General features: G+C 43.3%; 1 protein-coding gene across 5 annotated transcripts in view; it reads right to left on the reverse strand.

Annotated features, from left to right (window-relative positions):
• Nucleotides 1–14048, reverse strand: part of MYO1B (myosin IB) — a 135746-nt gene extending 121698 nt beyond the window's left edge. For 4 of the 5 annotated variants that reach the window (XM_058421289.1, XM_040069303.1, XM_040069300.2 and 1 more), the window contains exon 1: nt 13910–14047. The gene's annotated coding sequence lies outside the window, so the exon portion shown is untranslated. Of the gene's footprint in view, nt 1–13909 lie in introns of all 5 variants that reach the window. The other variant, XM_040069302.2, reaches the window with a different exon arrangement.
• Nucleotides 14049–18225: the final 4177 nt, after the last annotated feature.

Raw genomic sequence — 18225 nt, forward strand, 5'->3', positions numbered from 1 at the left:
TTTCCAATCTCTGCTAAAACTTTGAGCAGCACAATCACAACAGTAGGTCCTGTAGCATTCAGTGATAAACATTTCCCAGAGCAAAGACCACATAAATTTTTTAATTTAAAAATCAACCAAGAAAAATAATTTCTCCTTTAGTAACATAAAAATCAAAACTGTCCTTCTTTATTTCCTTCTTTTTTTAAGATAAACTTTAAATAAACTACTATGTTGGAAATACATCAGGGGAATTCATTCCCTCTGTTTCAAATTTGAAGGATTAACTCTTCAATTATTAAGTTGTACCGACAGCTGATCACTTGCTGTGCAGTCTATTTTTAAAAGTACATGAAAGATTAGTGTAACCAGAATACCTAGAATAAGAACATTTAGCAAAACCCTGCCATGCAGAAATCTGAAATTAGTGTTTGAGACCTGGTATATCAATTTACAGTTAATGCCAGGCTTGCTCTCAGGGGGGCTCAGGTCACTTTTTAATGGCCTTCAACAGCTGCAGACACACAACCCTCCTCAACCCCCCACCCAACATACGAGTATTGTTTCCAACTGTGGCAGCAATTCAAATCATTACTAAAAATGCCTGCTTTACACTCAAAATTGCATATTAATTCACAAAAGGAAGGATATTACAATTTTCTCTTAAAAAAAAAAAAAAAAAAGCTAGGCAGGTGGGGGGGCGGGGCACATTATTTTAAATTGGGATTTAGGAGTTTCTCTAGAGCTGCCAGCAGATCCCTTTGAGGTCCTGCTAAAATCCTGGTGGCCATATTCCAGAGTATTTGGACTTTGCAGAGCTCCAGGGTGAGAAGAAGAAAGAGAGGAACCAGAAATTCCTCCAAAGCATCATTGTCTGCTTATTGCTACTCTTGCGAGTCCCTCTAACTGAGGTGTTGCCCCTCCAGGAACCACAGGCAGGTTACGAAACAAGAGCCCTTCGAGCAGGTCTCTGTCTCCTCTGAGAGTCTCCTGAATGTCTCACCCTGCCTAAAAAGTGCAGTGATTTCCCTGATAAGCACCTCAATATGCACCTCTCTGCATCTGTTTACTTAAAATTTAATTCAGCATGTCTAAACCCACCTTCTGGGTTTAGAGTGCATCCTCCTGCCTAAAGAAACACACCTCTCTTTGCAAGAACTCACATTTTCAGGATGTGTCCCCAGGCAGAAAGTCTTTGTCCAAACAAATGAGGTTTTTCAGTGTATCCTCCTGAAAATTGCACCCCATTAAGGGTTTACTGCTGTACCGTGACCTGCCCACCCCAGGTTACAAACACCTGGCAAATACAGATATCAAACACAAGTTACCTTGGTGTCAAAACTCCTTTAACTTAAATAAAGCATTGCCTTCAGAACTCACTCCACAGATCTGAGTAAACCGAGACTAGAAGGGACATGAAATAAATTAAGTCTTAATAAATTTATGTGACCCCTTTGAGCACAAGCCTTATTTCTCTGGTACCTTCTGCACTGTGCAAGACAAAGCAGCAGAGAACTCAGGCACAGCAGCAGCCAGGTGAGAGGGTACACAATGACTGATCAGCTTTGAAACAAGAATTACAACTCTAGCATGCACAAGCAAAGCACCAGCACAGCAAGAGTTAAAGAGCATAGCCTGTACTTTACTGGTGGGACTAGTCTGGGAAACAGAAATAGTAGGAATAGGATCCTTTAAAATTACTTCAGTTTTTATTAACATATTTTTACAGGACATCCCAGTTAAGCCAGGCAGCACGTTTACAATAGGGTCCTGTCTAAGGACAGCTTAAAACTATTATACAGTACATACAGAAAGACAATACAGTCCCAGTACAAGCTACCAGCAGGCAGTAAATCACGTCAAAACCTCATGTTACACCTGATTAACTGCTTGGCTCCAGTACTGCAGCCTACTCCAAGAATGCTTGCTTCAGTGTAGTAAGGAGTTGTCAGAGGATTCACATCATCTGATGGCAAGTTACATACAAGGGTGTCCCAGTGTATCATTTACGAACCACTGCTTGGCATGAGCTGCAGGAATGTGTGGCTTCACACCTGCAGCATCCTCTGGTGCTATGGATTCCCTAAAAGTGGACTCCATTTATATGTCTCATTTACTAGAAGAAATCACATCACCTCTGTCCCAGCGGGATCGTATGAGCCTGGATTACAACTCTGTAAGAATTAAAAACACATCCAAAATTTTATCACTCATGAGTCAGTCTACCCTCAACATGGCAACACAATGAAATTAAATTTCCTGCAAAATTTTCCTGGATTCTACAAATGGCTTAAAAATAGATACCTTTGTAAATGTGAAGGCCTTACATTTTTCACTAGATGCACAAACCTGTGAAATCTTTCCACCACCTGCACACAAAGGAAACCTTATTTCTCTGAAGTTCAAAGCCAACCCAAGCCGTTACAGAGGCAAATCTGGAGAGCATCCCAAGGTCCATAGATGGGATGTTTGTCAAACATGCAAGGTACTATGAAAACCAAGCAATAATCCTCATGAAGTCTGTGTTTATCCAACAGTCAATCAGCAAGACATCTGGCATTATCTGAGATGTCATGCATCTTGATCAAGAGTTAGAATCCTGTAAATCAGCAAAAGCGTTTAATTGTACAGTCCACTAGCCCCGACTCTGTGTGCTCCTGCACAGCTTTTTTCAGAGTTGTGCAGGAATTTAGCAGAAAGCTGGAAGCCAGTTTCAGCAGCAATATCATCTACACCACACACACAATCAAATCAAGTATTTCAATGGGGTTCCTCATGTTTGGCCAGCAGGAGGCTTGCTTATAATTCTTTAGTAAGATCCCATATTTTTAATCATCACATTTTTAAAGTGCAGTCTTATTATCTCTTTCCTCAGGCAAGGCAGTGATCCTTCAGCTTTACACTGGATTAACTGTTGAGGTGGTCTGTACTTCAAGTGCCTGCAGGAAATGTAAACCCAGTAAAGAGGGCAATTTCTTGCATTTAGCATGTTGCAATACACACGGTAGGCTAAGCCCCTGAATTCCTCCTCTTACTCATTGAGGCAATTTTGCATTATAACAACTAGATCACAGAAAAACATTTTCTCCTAAAATTAAACAAGGAGTTTAATTAAAATCAGAACAAGTCTTCTAAGATAACAGCAGAACAACAGAGCACAGATGTCTGGACTGCAAATGTATTTACCTACATTTTCCGCTCAGTCATAACAGCATTTCCGCAGCTATCACAAGAAGAGCTTTAACAAATGAAAAGCTTGATGTTAAATCACTTTTGCCCTTGTATAAGATGAAAAAAAGTTCTTCTGGTTTTAACAAGTGGTAAGAGCCAAGTTAAATGCTGAGGCCATGGTGAAACAGATACAAAAAATCCATTACAAATCGATATGGAAACACAGATCAATGCATCCACCAGCTGTAAGGTGGTGATTCAAGGGAGAGGAGAGCATCTGAATGCTACCACCGTGGTGGCCTTTAGACACAAGCACCTGAGTAATTGAGGGGAAAGAAAGAAAGCAGCACCTGTTTCCTAGCAAGGTGTGACACGAGACATAAGCACCAAGCACCAGGAGCTGCAATCTGAAATGGAAATGCACACAACAGCATCGTGGGGGGAAGGTTTTTGGCTAAGCAGTTAATGCTGGAAGAAGTGTTTGAGGACTGGTAAGATGAGAGCAGCTGTTCAGAGGACTTCTCTCTCTGAACCCAGAACGACACAGCATCCTTACAGATGGCAAAGCTTCAAGGGACACTAGCTCTGGCAGGAGCATGCTAGTGATGCCACATTTTTGGATTCAGAGCTCGTAGCTGGGAAAAGGAGGAAAGGTAGGTGGGAGGGAAGCAGCTCAGCCATCACTGAGCTCAGCGGTTGTAAGAGTCAGCGAGGCTGAACACAAGTGCTGCCAGGATTTGGGGAATTGCTCTCCAAGCCTTTGGGTGAGATGTGGCCAAGGAGCTGTGCTGCTGTGACACAAGCCACTGGGCACAGTCCAGGATCTTTGTAGCTACCAGTCACGCTGCAGGGCACAGCAAGGCCCAGGAGGGAGCTCACCAGTTACCACTGCCATTGAATTGCCATTTACAGAGATCAGCACACTGTGCAGCCTTGACCTTTGCAGATTTGAGGAGATCACTTCAACTAGCTTTGGTTCAGAAAATACAAAATTAGTAAATTAGCTTTCTAAACCCAGCTTTCTAATCTCCAGGTGCTTTTATTTAATGGCAAGAAAAATCAGAGGTTCAAGTCTCAACTAAAGTTTCAGTGAATTTAACAGCTGAAAATGTGACAAAGGCTGGCCGTGCTCCTTGCCTTGCTCAATCACCTGCAAATGCACGAAGTGGAAGCAGTGGTATCTGCCTTTACAGACTCAGTGACTAAGTGCAGGTATTACTTTAACATGATTTTCTTTTCCCAGACTTGCAATTCTTCACCTGGAGCATCAAATACCAGAGCCATGATGTGTTCACACCACCTTTCCTGTGGGGCTGTGCCCTACCACTCCACAGCAGGCTTCCAAAGAAGCTGTGTGCCTCTGGTAATTCAGAGTGCTAGAGACACCCATAAGGCAAAACTGAATGGAAACTGCAATATTCCTTCTGAATGAAGCCACGCAATTTTTAAATCGACTTTCAAAAATGCACCAAACATACCCAGGGGAAATAAGCTAACAATGTGAATTGCTGCCTGAAATAATTATACAGATAGCTCAGGGCGTTTAGCATAGTGATGAAAAGAAAAGAAACAAGAAAAAAGCGATTACCAGGCTTCACAGCAATAACGTGATTTAGCAAATCCCGCACTTTCTGTTCCACAACGGAAACTTTGACATCACCTAGATTTATAAATACTGTACTGTAATTGTTGGTTTTCCCAGTTTAGGAGTCCCTACTGAGAAGCTCAATATTATTCTGGAAACACTCCTATAGCAGAGGGCTATCTACCACTCTCATTTTGACATACCCGCAGATTTGTGACTTCATCGTTATTTCACTGTGCGGCTTTGTAAGGAGTGATTTTACTGCAAGTAAGACCACCTGCTCATAAAAAGGCTTGTACATTCAAGTGCAGCACTGAAAGACAAAGCTGTGCTTTGCCAGGGAACCAGGCTAGATCAATTCTGGCTGAGGAGCAGCACAAAGATGGGTAATGAACTTCAGGATGTCTCTAAGCCAGAGTTATGAGCTGAGCTGTCTAAATACATAACAAGCCTCAAAATCCTGACAAGCTTTCTCTTATTGAACTTCAAGAGGATTTAAAGGGAACTCAGGCACAATTTCTAGGTGAGAGTAGTTTGACGAAGCTCTGAAAAATAAGTCTTTGGGTTTTTTTAATATTTCCTTTAAATTAAATATTCATCTGACAGTAGTTAAACAATACAGTGGCAAGTCTTAACATATGCAATGAAATGGTATTTCACTACCTTCAAATAACAAGCAGGTGAGATAGCAGAGACATTAGCCCTGACTGTATCATTCCTCCACAGAAACTACACCTACAGTATTTCAGCATGACAACAATTGGCACTTGCATCATCCTTTCCCTTATTAAAAAACCCTTAACACAACTTGACCAGTGTCTCTACAAGCAACTCTTGCTCAATTAAAATACTATATCCAAACAGATTCATGCTACACCCTGTTTTGTCATGAAAGTACTGAATTCCAGATGATGAGCATATGTGGATGTCTGCTCCTGACCCCCAACCCTGTTTTAAATATGTATTTCAAAGATGCTTTCCATAAAGTCAAGGTCAATGGGGAGGATGCAAGAAAAACTGAATCATTAAAGTTGCACAGAAGGATTAAGGAAGTTACACACAAGGAGTTTATTTCAATGCTAATTTTAGCAGATTTTTTTTTTTTTTTTAATGTCTTCGTTTGTTGAGGCTTGAAATCATGGAATTCATGAGACAAACACTGAGTAGAAACTGCAGTGTGAACAACTACAATAATAAATAACCTAGTTTAGAAGATGCCTGTAAACGTTTCTAGTACTAAACCTGCCAAATTACACCCATAGTCACTTGTTGGTCTCATCTCAGCAGTATTTCCTGGGTTTTTTACGTATCATATCCGAGAACATGAATTTCAATGGAAACTCGGGCTGTTTGGGATCCATGTGTCAGGGGCACAGCACACCTCCCCAAAAAACCAAAAAGAGTAACAGGGATACAAATGAAATAAGGAAAGAACACAAGTTAACAGATAGAGACAGAGGTGGTCTTTAAAATTACCTATGCTGTACCCAAATATCCATATTTATTCATATTATGATGATTTTAATAACAGTCTCCATGGAAAAAAAAAGTTTGGTAAGACAGTTCTAGTCCTATTATAAAAGCCCCTATTAACAAAAATAACGCCAGTGCCATCACAATAGCATTCTTATGCAAAACCAAGAACTTTGCAAGGAAACACACCTTCCACATGGATATAACAATGCAATTTACAGGTAGGGAAATGGAGCCACTGAAAGCCAAGAGCTCTACTCAAGGGCCTTCGCCTCAAAATTTGAGTTAGAGATTCAGCTGAGCAACTTGACTACTGCTTCAAATGCTGATCATTGCTCTGCTTTCACCTTCTACTCCCCTCTCTGCATTTTCAGTGTTTATCCAACTGCACACCCGTTTACCTCTGAACAGTGCACCCTTGGGTTGAGACATGCACACAATGTTTAGCAAAATGCAGCCAGGGCCTCTAAGCATCACCACTACACACACATTAACAGAGTGGCAACAGTCCTAAGGCTGGCTATAGGATGGATGGGAATGACCGCAAGAGGGAAATTTTACTGAAATAAAGCTCATTACACACTAATCTAATACTTCTATTTTGCAAAACCTATGCACAAACTCACCACTCTGTGTTGTTACCAACACACTTTTTTTTTTTCCTCCAGGTCAAACAAGAGCATCTGCTAGATATTAAGATATAAACGCTAAAAAAGAACATAAAAGGAACAATGATTGGAAAAATCCCTTTTCACACAATACCAAAACAGTAAAGTACTAGAATGAGTAAAATGTTTTATTACAGTGGAGAAGTGCTTACTGCTAGGATCTGGCAGATACTATGACACAGACAAACCTGAACGCTGATGAAAGAAAAGGTCTTCTACGATTTGAACCTTGCCTTTGCTCCTGGACTGCTTGAAGCACCTTTTCCAAAAAGCATTCTCTTTAACCAATTTTCCATACCCAGAAAGGCTATCTTCAACTGATGGGAGAAATAGTGATCTCATGTTTTCATGGATAACCAAGTCCTTAGATAGCCTGAATCTCAGAGCAAGACCCAACTTGCTTTACTGGAACATGCTGGAATTAAACACATCTCATCACACCCGTTACTTTGGCTTCATTTCAAGAGATCCTCTACGTCCTACCCAGCTGGCAGAGGACAAAGCCAAACCAATGTTTAGGGAAGTAGAAGTAGCTATGGGAGGAAAAACTGGTTTGGAAAAAAACTGTGTCAAATAGGTCCAGAGGAGTGCCACAAAGATGATGAGGGGGCTGGAGCATTTTCTCTATGAGGACAGGCAGAGAGAGTTGGGGTTGTTCAACCTAGAGAAGAAAAGATCCCCATAAGTGCAGGCAGGTTGCTATAGGCTCCAGCAGAACCTATAGCAGCCTGCCAGCACTTATGGGAATCCTACAGATTAGATGGGGAGGGACTCTTTATCGAAGAGTGTCATTATAGGATGAGGGGTAACAGTTTTAAACTGAAAGAGGACAGATTTACATGAGATAGGAAAAAATTCCTTACTGTGAGGGCAGTGAGACACTGCTCAGAAAAGCTGTGGATGCCCCATCCCTGGCAGTGCTCCAGGCCAGGTTGGCTGAAGCTCTGAGTAACCTGGTCTAATGCAACTTGTACTGGATACTGGAACTAGATGGTCTTCAATGCTCCTTGCAACCCAAAACATTCTATGATTCAGTGTCCAACTATTTTCTGTCCATAATATGAGCTAGAGCCTAATTTTAGGTACTGTCTTCCTCAACAGGTTCTTTTTGAATGGCAATATGGTTCTTTTAATTTTAGTAATTACATCAGGATAACTCTTTATAGCTGCCTCCTTGCTAATTACTCATTACCTTGCACAACACCAGGGTTTGGTAAAGAAAGCCACATGGAGAACACAGTGTTTATCTTGGTGGACTCAGCAACATAACCACACTGCTTGAAAACAAATGCATTCATGAAAATGCTGCCACCTCTGAGTCACTGCACAAGTCCCACATCAGCACATAACCTCCTGTAATTTGAGAGCCTCATTAAACTTATCAACACACACATCTTTTCAGACTGATGAAACAAAAAAAGTTTCAAGACAGCAACAGCAGGCTTTGCTGTCCCCTAGCTATAATATGCTGAATTTGGGAATTCCCTTCAGAGCTGTTTCCCCTCTTAATGCTAATGGGCATGGCAGAAAGACCATAGATTCTGCATTTATTCAGAAAAATCATTCTCCTATTGAGAAAAAAAAAAAAAGCACACAGTCCACAAAGCAATGTAAAGATACTTATTCTCAGCAGAACTGCAAAACAGCACATCTTCAAATAAGCAAAAAAAAGTCTGATTTTTCAAAAAACCCACTTTAATTACTGTGTGGTTTATTCAGTTTTCTTTTGAAGATGCCTAACATATGGTATGATTTACACAACACTGGCAGGGAGTTTGAGACAGAGGATTCAAATCTAACTGCAGAAGCACGCAAAACTTAATGCTTCGCATCAAGATTGTACTTCTCATCAGCTGAGTACGACCATTTAAGTCAGCATTCATAATTAATTCTTATTGCTAAATATTCTTGAAATACTTAGGAGTGTGAACTTTATTTTTATATGTACAGCTTGTCCTCATAGGTGGTGACACTGGAGTCACCACTGGGCAGAGATCACTGGCTTCCTCAGACAGGGCAGTCCCCTCGTTACAGGAGTGCACTTAAGAGTCCTGGCTTCAACATGCTCAATTTAAAGAAAAAAAATACTTGTACACAAAGGAACCAAGCACTTTATAAGATGCAGCCTTCGAAGTGCGCAGCACACAGACTCCAGCTGTGCCTCCCTCCCTCAAGGGCTTGTGCAGGTCCCTTCTGAGGCACCCCAGTCATGGAGCCACTGGGCAGCCACCTCTCCCAGCAATGGCAAGCAGGCTGGGCAAAACCCCCCAGCTGCCTGTTCTATTTCTAGAGCATCAAGAGAAGAAGCTGCAAACGGGGCCACGTACTACAAAACACTTCAACTTCCAATAATAGCTCTCCTTTTCGCCTCTCTCAGTGCCCTGCACCTCCCAGCGCTGTAACCGTGCAAATACAGCTTTAGGTTATTTCCTCCTCAGTAAAAGCACCTTAAAAAACAGCAACACAGGGTTTGCAAAACAAACTTAAAAAAAACAAAACACAACCACCAGAATTTAACTGAGAACCTCTTGCTCAGTTCTCAAGAGTTCAGAGAATGCAGTGGTTTCTTTTTTGACAAAAGATAGTTTTCGTGGTGTAAGTTATCTGCACTGCTGTAGTGTTGGTGCAGCACTTCTCTGGGTCACAAGTAGGTCATAAACCTTCACGGAGCAGTTTGCAAAACAACTCTACTCAGAGCAAGATGTTTTTAGAAGATATCTGTACCTTCCTTGGTATGGAAAGAACCAAACAAAATTAGCACTGGAAAAATGATAATAATTCAAAAGCTTTGCCTCGTTATTTTGATTGTAAATGATAACTACTGTGGTGGCACTCCACAACAAATTTGTGATTCATTTTTTCCCCCAAAGAGGTTAGGCAATTCTCAAATTTTTTCCAATAAGTTTAGAAGGCCTTACAAAAATCTTGAAAACCACTGGTCTAGATGGTCTCACCACCAAGTTTGTCTGAAATTCTCACTTGCAGATTCTCACCAGGTTGATGATAGGGATTCTGAACTACATGAGAGGAGGAAAATTGAGATCACAGATTTCCACCCATGTTGGTTTTAGAGCCAATTATACAAAAAGGAATTTTTTATTCTGTGTTCAAAGCATCAAGAATTGTGATAACTACATGTAATGAAGTATCAGAAATGATAAAAGATTCAAAGGACATCAGGAAATAAGGGATTTATGGTTTCTTTTTTAACATAGTACCACCATTTTCATATTTTGGCTCTATTTACATTACTAGACACACAGGGTAGAAGAAGAAAAGCCCTGGTTTAATTCCTGTTAACCAGTGGGAATCTAACAGCAGAGTGCTTGCTGGGATGCTCCCCTGCACACAAAGGCATAACAAGGACAGATGCAGAAACACTCGAGCAGTTCCTTCCTGTGACCCATCCACCCGACACATGCACAGAGCAGCAGCAAGGCAGGAGTTGGTTGTCTACCACAGGGCAGCACAGCAACACAAACCTTAGCCCCATTTTTAATTCAAGATAAGATCCTAAATGCACTTAAAATGAAATCTGGCAGCCGAGCTGAGGAGCACATCCTCAGCATTTCGGTGCAGTCTTCTACATGCCCAGAATTTGTGGGTGTCCAAGTGATGCCAGTCAAGTTGTGCTGGTTGTGCTGCTCACACCCAGCTTTGTTCAGAGCCTGCTGCCCACTTCAGCCCCAACCCCGTTCTGATTTGGGACTCTCCAGTTTGGGAGTCTCAGCCTGCTCTAACACAGAGAACATCTCACACAACACATGACACTCTCCAGTCTCAGGGAGGATTTCCTGCTGCAAACGTCACCCTCCCCTTCAAATTCATGCACTGCATTGCAAATGAACCATTTAGTCAGTATTTAAAGCACTCAGCAGGACTCAAAGGCCTGCTATCATTTCCTAACCGGACTGAGGGTACCCAGACATAGTGTCTCTTTTCCTCTCCCAGCAGACTGCTGCAATCCCAAAACTGCAGTCTGCTTCAGAGTCCTACGGAGGGAGGGTGTACTTGTTCCCACAGCTGAAGCTATGCCACTTCAACCAGACTAGGAATGAAAGCGTCATTGTGCCCAAAGACAAAGGCCCTCAGCTTTTCCTAGGATGATAACCGGGCTTTGATTCCTTCTGCTTGTATCAGACATCACACCTTATTCCTCTTAAGCACAAAATCCCTGGACTCCAATGCAGGACTGCCTGAGTGGCCAGGCTGCAGTGAACAAGCAATTGGTCTGCTTGAATCTCAATTCTGTTTCTCCATGAGAAACAAAAGGACACCCATTCCACTCCACAGGAGCCTCATGACCAGAACAGTTTCAGGGCAGTGCAAGACAAGAACTTGATAACCACAAACTGATGAAAGAATTGAGCTTTTGCTTTACCCACATGCTTTTGTGGCCACAAGCTATTTTCTCACGTACTGGCATTTCACCTCATGTTAGCCAGCCCTAGAATCACTTTTCCTTCTCCTTCTGAAGACAAGGGAACAATATGAATACAGCTTGCATCAACAGAACAACTTCCAACATTAAATTTCCACGTACAGTCTCAGTTATTTTTGTCATCTCAATTGTCTCCCAGTGAAAACAAACCCATTTTTGTTTCTGGTATGAACTGATCGTACTAAAAAATTGTTTAATCTGAAAATTTTGAAATATCTTATAAAAAGCCGCCAGGAAATTCAGAAACTTTCAAAATGCAGGATGGCTACACTCATCCATAACGCTCCTATTTCCCTGCTGCTATGGGAATTGCACTGAATGGGGAATATGCCAATTGCAGCCAAATTTCCCACCGCAAGGGTCCTTATCTACAGCATGCTGAGAGGCTGAGGTCCAGAAAAAAAAGCAGATTTACAGAAATAAAATCTCATCTGACCTGGGTTTTTTTATAGGAGGCTGGACAAGAATAGAAGAATCCAATAAAATACCACTTTTTGTGCAACCTAGAAGGAAGACAATGAGTCCATAGCAAGTGTGGGATTGCCATCCTGCTTGTGATATCCAACAATACATTTACGAGCAATTGTACAACTGCTTCAGATTTGTGGGTGTCTTATTGCCTAGCCTAGCAACAAGCTGACAGTACTTCTGAAGACGCGTGCTTTGTTATACAAAGAATACCAAAATAAGGGGTTTCAGAGAATAACATAAATCAAGAAGTCCTCTTGGTACCATGAAAGTTAAAACCAGTAACTTCAGTATATAATATTTTAAGTATTATCAAGCAGAGATGATCAGATTTCAGCTTAATTGCTCCCCCTGTGAAAACACTTTATTAAATTAATTAACCAAGTTATCTTCTCACTCCACAATACATTATTAATTCTAAAATTATTGATCTTTGCATTTGGAAGTCATTGTTTGGCATCAAACTGGTTTTTGCAATTAGCATACACTAGCAGGCTTAATAAAACTCAAGGACTCCTCTAAGACTACATAATTAAAGCGTTCCTAAGATGCTCAGAAATCACCATTATGCATGGTCATCTTGACCCTAGGCAAGGAGTGCAGTAAGAACTCCAGCAACTATTGACAGCACAAATCTCAAGTGAGCTAACTATGAAAAAAATTCTCACTTCTCCTGTCCAGCCAACACTGACATGTTCACTAACCAAGTTGCACCAGCAAGAGTCTTCATTTTTCCCTCCAAGCTCTACTTCACAGGTGCACATATAAAACCCCACAGCATTCACCAACACTGATTTTGTATTCCTTTCTCACACTCTACTTTAGAAACTGCTCATCTTAAAGTCTTCAAGAGCTGCACAAACAAAAAGTGATCATTACCAATTGTCAGGGAAGCTGCTGTATAAGAGAAAAGCTTCCTGAGCTCCCACAGACTGTACTGAATGAAAAAGCCTGTTAAAATAACACTATAAGCATTCCTAACAATTTACCTAATTACAACCAAAAAAAGGACACCTGACTCTAATTCTGGAAAAATAAAATACTAATTTACATTATATCATTCAGGAAGTGGACAGGTTAAATCAATCACACATTTCAAGAACTGAAAACTGCTGAAAAAATGATGACTGGAGTAGACATACAAGGTAAAGTTTATTTACAGTGGTGCTCCGCATATACAATTTTTCATTTATACTACAAGGTAATTAATACAAGGCCCCCAGAGTTTCTTCTCCTCCTGCCTCTTCTAAACTGCTGTCTTTACCCTCACTTCTTCCCGTGCTTCCTTCATTTCTCTGCACGTGTCCTTTCCATAAACAATGACAGATTGGCACTCTGATGGAATTGAGGACCTTAATGTAATTTCTTCCTACCTTGATTTTGTCAGTGTAGAGGTTTTTATGGTGACTGTAGGACCCCAAGTGGCATTGGCCTTAATTTCTACAAGATGCATAGGCTTCTTTCTCCTTAAGAAAAACCTCACCAGAGCTACGCAAATCTTTTCTTTTGAGAATAAACACCTCCAAGTTTCCCAGGATACACATTGAAGCACCCAGTGCAAAATTGCAAATGTGACATCAAGAGGTAAAGTGACGAAAAAGGCATGTATCAAAACAACACACCAGTTGTTCAAACATCGCAGACAATAAAAGATGAAAATTCCTACTGTCCCAGCTGAACAGAACCTCTCACCTTGACCTTGCTGTGAACTGGTGTAGAAGATCCTCTCCCCAGTAGCAGGGATGGGCATGGACCCTTCATTAGGGCCAGGGCAGCAAAAAGGACAAAAGTCCTCCACCTACAAGGCATTCATCCTGACCTGCTCATGCACTGCTGAGTGGTCACTCTACCTACTCCTACCAAAAAAACCCCAAAGCCAGAGACTGCAGTCTCAAAAGGAAAAACCACCCTGAAAGCAGAGACCTGAACCCAAGTCAGTGAGAGAAAACTGCATTTTCTATAGTTCCTTATTTGTCATCATTCTCCATGTGGCAAGTTAATTGTGTTCTAGTTGATGTCACATTGAATTTGGGCAAGATATGTATCTTTATGACAGAGGAAGTACAAATGACACCAAAGCACATTTCAAGCATCAGCACCTTGATATCAAAAAGTCTCTCATACCTTTTCTAGGTAGCATCCCATGGGGAGCTCCACGAAGCTCTGGCTCTTTCTCTCCTTCTCTCTTCCTTCTGCAGTTCTGGCTCGCTCCTTCCTGTCCCTCACACAACCTCCAGTCCCTTCCTCCTCACAGCATGCCAGCAGATTCAAACTGAGCATTCCACCAGCTAATTCACCTTTTTTTCACACCCATAGCCGTGCAGGCAAGGCTGCTCCCACTCTTTGGTAATTAACACAGCTGCAATGTATCAGGGGCAAGATTGCCTTTAGCACTATCTCTATCTGTCCCCCCACATCTTCAGTGCATTTATCACCTCCACATATAATTCACTTATTATTGGAAGGGGGGAAGCAGTAAGTATTTCAGCAGTTCAGAACCACCAAACAGCCAAAATTCTCTTTTTCTAAGCATAATGCCTATTCTTTTAGCTACATACAAACACAGAGATAGGAGTTCTAGCCAGCATTCATAAACAGATTATTATAACGTGTAACTTTATGTTAACACTGCTGTTACTGTCTTTTTTGTCCAAACAGAGGACAACAAGAGATGTGACCTGCACACACATCTACTGATTTATGCTGTGCTGACTAGAAGGAACTACACTGTCAGCAGGACAACTCCTCACAATCACAGTGTCTACTCGCCTCACCGAGACCAGAAATCCATGTTCTGAATGCACAAAAAAAAGCTATGAACAGTTCAGATACAAGACATAACACATGTAGAGCATGCACAAGCTGAATGTCTCCTTTATGTAAAAGACAGATGACACATACTCTAATTAAAGATTAGTCAAAGAGTATAATGACATGGGGCCAAACATAAGAGATGGTAATCTTGATTACAGGTTGGTCAGAGAGATCAAAGTAATAAATTGGCTCAGTGTTCCTAGAAAAAACTTTGTGAACTTTTGATGGGAAGATTACTATGTCCTGAATTCCTTCTCCATCTCCTGAGACCTTTTCTTCCCCTAAAGAGCCCACATAATGTAGACACTCGCTCCTTGTTCTGCTCTGACCAGTGCTGAAACACCGGTGTGTTGGTTGAAATGGAATGAAACGTTACACACTGAAAATCAACCTTGACCCATCAAACCCAATGGTGATTTTAACCTTTCCTGGCCTATTCTATCTGTGCTCACGGAACTCCACTGAGTGTGAGCCACAGCTCCTTGTCCCTAAACTTCTCCTTTCAGCCCAGGCACTGCCTCCTCCACAGCCCCCTCCTGTGCTAGACCAGCAGTATCCACCACACGCCTCAAGCCTTTTCTTTCAGGATCCTGTCCACACAGATCTCTGTCAGAGCTTACCTAAACTGACCTAGACCATCTCTTTCTTACCTCAGTCCTGCTCCACAACAGTTTCCCTCACACCTCCAAACACCATCACTGCCTTCTCAGTGTGCTAACCCACGCCCCCGACCCTTGTCCAAGAGCATAGAGCTGAGCGATGCTTCAGGCTCAGAAGGAAACCCCTTTGCCCTCACCACCCTGACAGCTCTGCTGCTCCACTTCCCCCTCTCCCACCCCACAGCCCCCCTCCTCAGGCTGTCCCTGCACGCCTCAGGCACCGTCACACCCAGCCACACCTCAATGCCTTTGATAATCCAACTCTAATGCCCTAGGACCACAATCCTCTTTATTCCCCTCCCCCAAACAAAATGCCCTTCCCTTTCTCTTTCTCCAACGAGCTTCTGCAAAGCCCCAGAGGTCCCCGACTCACTGTAACATCACAGGTGACTCTATCCATTTTCCTGCACCCCTTGCTGTGAGGATCATGCCCCGGTTCTCTTGCCTCCGCAGCCATGGCTCACATCCAGCATCCTGCACCCCCAGCAGCTGGCTCCACAGCTGGTCTCCATCCCAGCCACTGATCAGCCTCCACTGCTCTACCTGCCGGGAAGTGGAGGGAAAAAGAGGGAAGAAGGGAACAGGAATCATCTTCTCAGAAACTGATCTTCGAACCTCAGATGAAGAATGACCTCTGATTACCCTGGATTTTGAGATCACCTAGCTGAACTTCTGGCTTTATGGCCTCCTGAAGCAAGCCTGAACAGATACTTCCATCAGATAATAAGAAGCATTGTATTGTCTTAATATTGACCACTCCACCATATGGATTATTTTCTAGATTAAGCAGAGAAGCAGTGAGCAAAAAGGGGTTTGAAAACCTGTTACTATCTTGTTTTGTTGCAATGGTATGAACTACCTGTCTTCTCATCATTACAGACAGCAGTTGCTTAAGGATACTCAGAAAATGTGTGCTTAATGTAAAAAGAAAAACAAATAGTTACCAATATTTATTTAAAAGAAATGCAGTGCAATAGTTCCCCCTACTGACAGCACAGAATCACATTACTAATCAATGTTATTTCCTGGGTGCTCCTCAGATTACTAATTCGCTGTCCAGATGTGGTCCACATAAAGTGACCAGCCTCCTGTGCTTGCTGGAACCTGAAGGACAGAGGGGAGGTCTGAGCAGAGTCTTAAATTCACTTAAGCTGCACCAGGGCATGTTCATGTTGAACATCAGGAAGGATTTTTTCATGGAAAGGGCGGCTAAGGATTGGAATGGACTGCCCAGGGAAGCGGTGGAGCCACCATTCCTGGAGGTGTGGAATAAACAAATTGTGGGTCTTATGTCGGTATGGTGGCGTTTAGTCAAACGTTACACTCGATGTTCTCGGAGCTGCTGTCCAACCCCTCTGATTCTAAGCCACAAGACGCTTTGTTCTGCTGCCCAGCTCCTCCAAGAGCTGCCCTTTGCCTTTCCACCGGCCTTCACGGAGCAGAGCTCGGGAGTGGGGACCCCGGTGCCTCCGTGGCTTTTGGGGGAACCCCGATCCTCCGGGGATGCCATTGGTCCCGCAGCGCGGCGGGACCCGGCCCTCTGCCCTCGCAGCACGAATGGGAAAGATTTTTGTACTTTTCAGCTTCCTGAAGACAAGCGGCTCCCCCCGGCCCGGAGCTGAGGCCGGGTGACGGCGCGGCCGCGGGGCAGCGGGCAGGGCCGCGCCGGGCCCGGGGCTGACGCACAGGAAGGCGCTGCAGGGGCCGGGGGCGGGCGCGGCCGCTTAAAGCCCGCGGGGCGGGGGCAGCGGGCGGCAGCGGCGGCGGAGCTCGGCCCGACCCGGCACAGGCAAGTGGGGCGGCGGGCGGGGGAGCGGCCAGCGGGACGGGGCCGACGGGAGCGGGCTCCAGGGCGAAGCCGGCGGCCGGGAGAGCACCGGGGCAGCCGAAGAGCGGGGCTGGTCCGCGCTGTCCGGACGGCTCCGTCCCCGCAGCAGCCGCTCCTGCCGGCCGCCTTACAGTAACGGGGCGGCTCGGGGAGGAAGGGACCTTAGAGATCCAACACCCTGCCGTGGGCAGGGACAACGTGCACTAGGGACCAGGTTGCTCAGAGCCCCGTCCAACCTGGCCTCCCCTGGGATGGGGAGTCCACATCTCTGGGCAACCTGTTCCCGCCCTGACAGTAAAGAATTTTTTTTAATGCCTAGTCATAACCTATTCTCTTTCAATATGAGCCCGTTCCGCCTTGTCCTCTCACTACGCGCTCTTGTAGACAGTGTTGCCCCGTCTTACCTGAAAACTTTCTCTCAGTTCCCTTCTGAGGGCATTCACGATGGGCTACGACTGCCCGACCTCCTCAGCTGTCCCTGCAAAACCTTTTGCGCAAAGGGAGCCTGGGTTGTACCGAGCAGGTCACAGAAATGCCAGGGACAAACCCTACCTGCGTGCTCTGCAAGAGTTTGTGCATGTGAGCATCCCTGCAACTTGCACGGCAGGCCTAAGGGGGCTGCAGGCTGGACAAAATCTAGCCTTTTTTTTTTTTTTTTTTTTTTTTTTTAACTTTAGCTAAAAATATAAAGTTTACTTGCTAATCTTGTTAGGATATAATCACCAGAATTCACTAGCATTTACAATAAAAACTCCCACCAAAAGTGAACAGACTTTAAAAACTGTGGATTTTTTGTTTTGTGGGGTTTTTTTTCCTGAGTGAGAGTTAAGGAAAAATGTGACAGACTCTGTGATCCTGGAAGATCACAAAGGTTAACAATTCACTAATTTTATTCTATAAATTATTCATGCATTACAATGTGATTCCTTGTATGTATCACCAGAAATAAGGTTTGGAATTCTTTGTACCTGTCAATACAGCAGCACAGACAGTGAAACACTCCTGTGCCTAACTCCTCCTCATCAAATTTATAGAAACAAAGTAAATATTCAGGCAATATTTTTTCCTCTCAGAATGGAAGTAATAAAGAGGAGGGAAATGTCACTGGGCACATTTCCACTGACGTTATATACAGTGTC

Source organism: Hirundo rustica, chromosome 7 (assembly GCF_015227805.2).
Source record: "Hirundo rustica isolate bHirRus1 chromosome 7, bHirRus1.pri.v3, whole genome shotgun sequence".
NCBI classification, from domain to species: domain Eukaryota; kingdom Metazoa; phylum Chordata; class Aves; order Passeriformes; family Hirundinidae; genus Hirundo; species Hirundo rustica.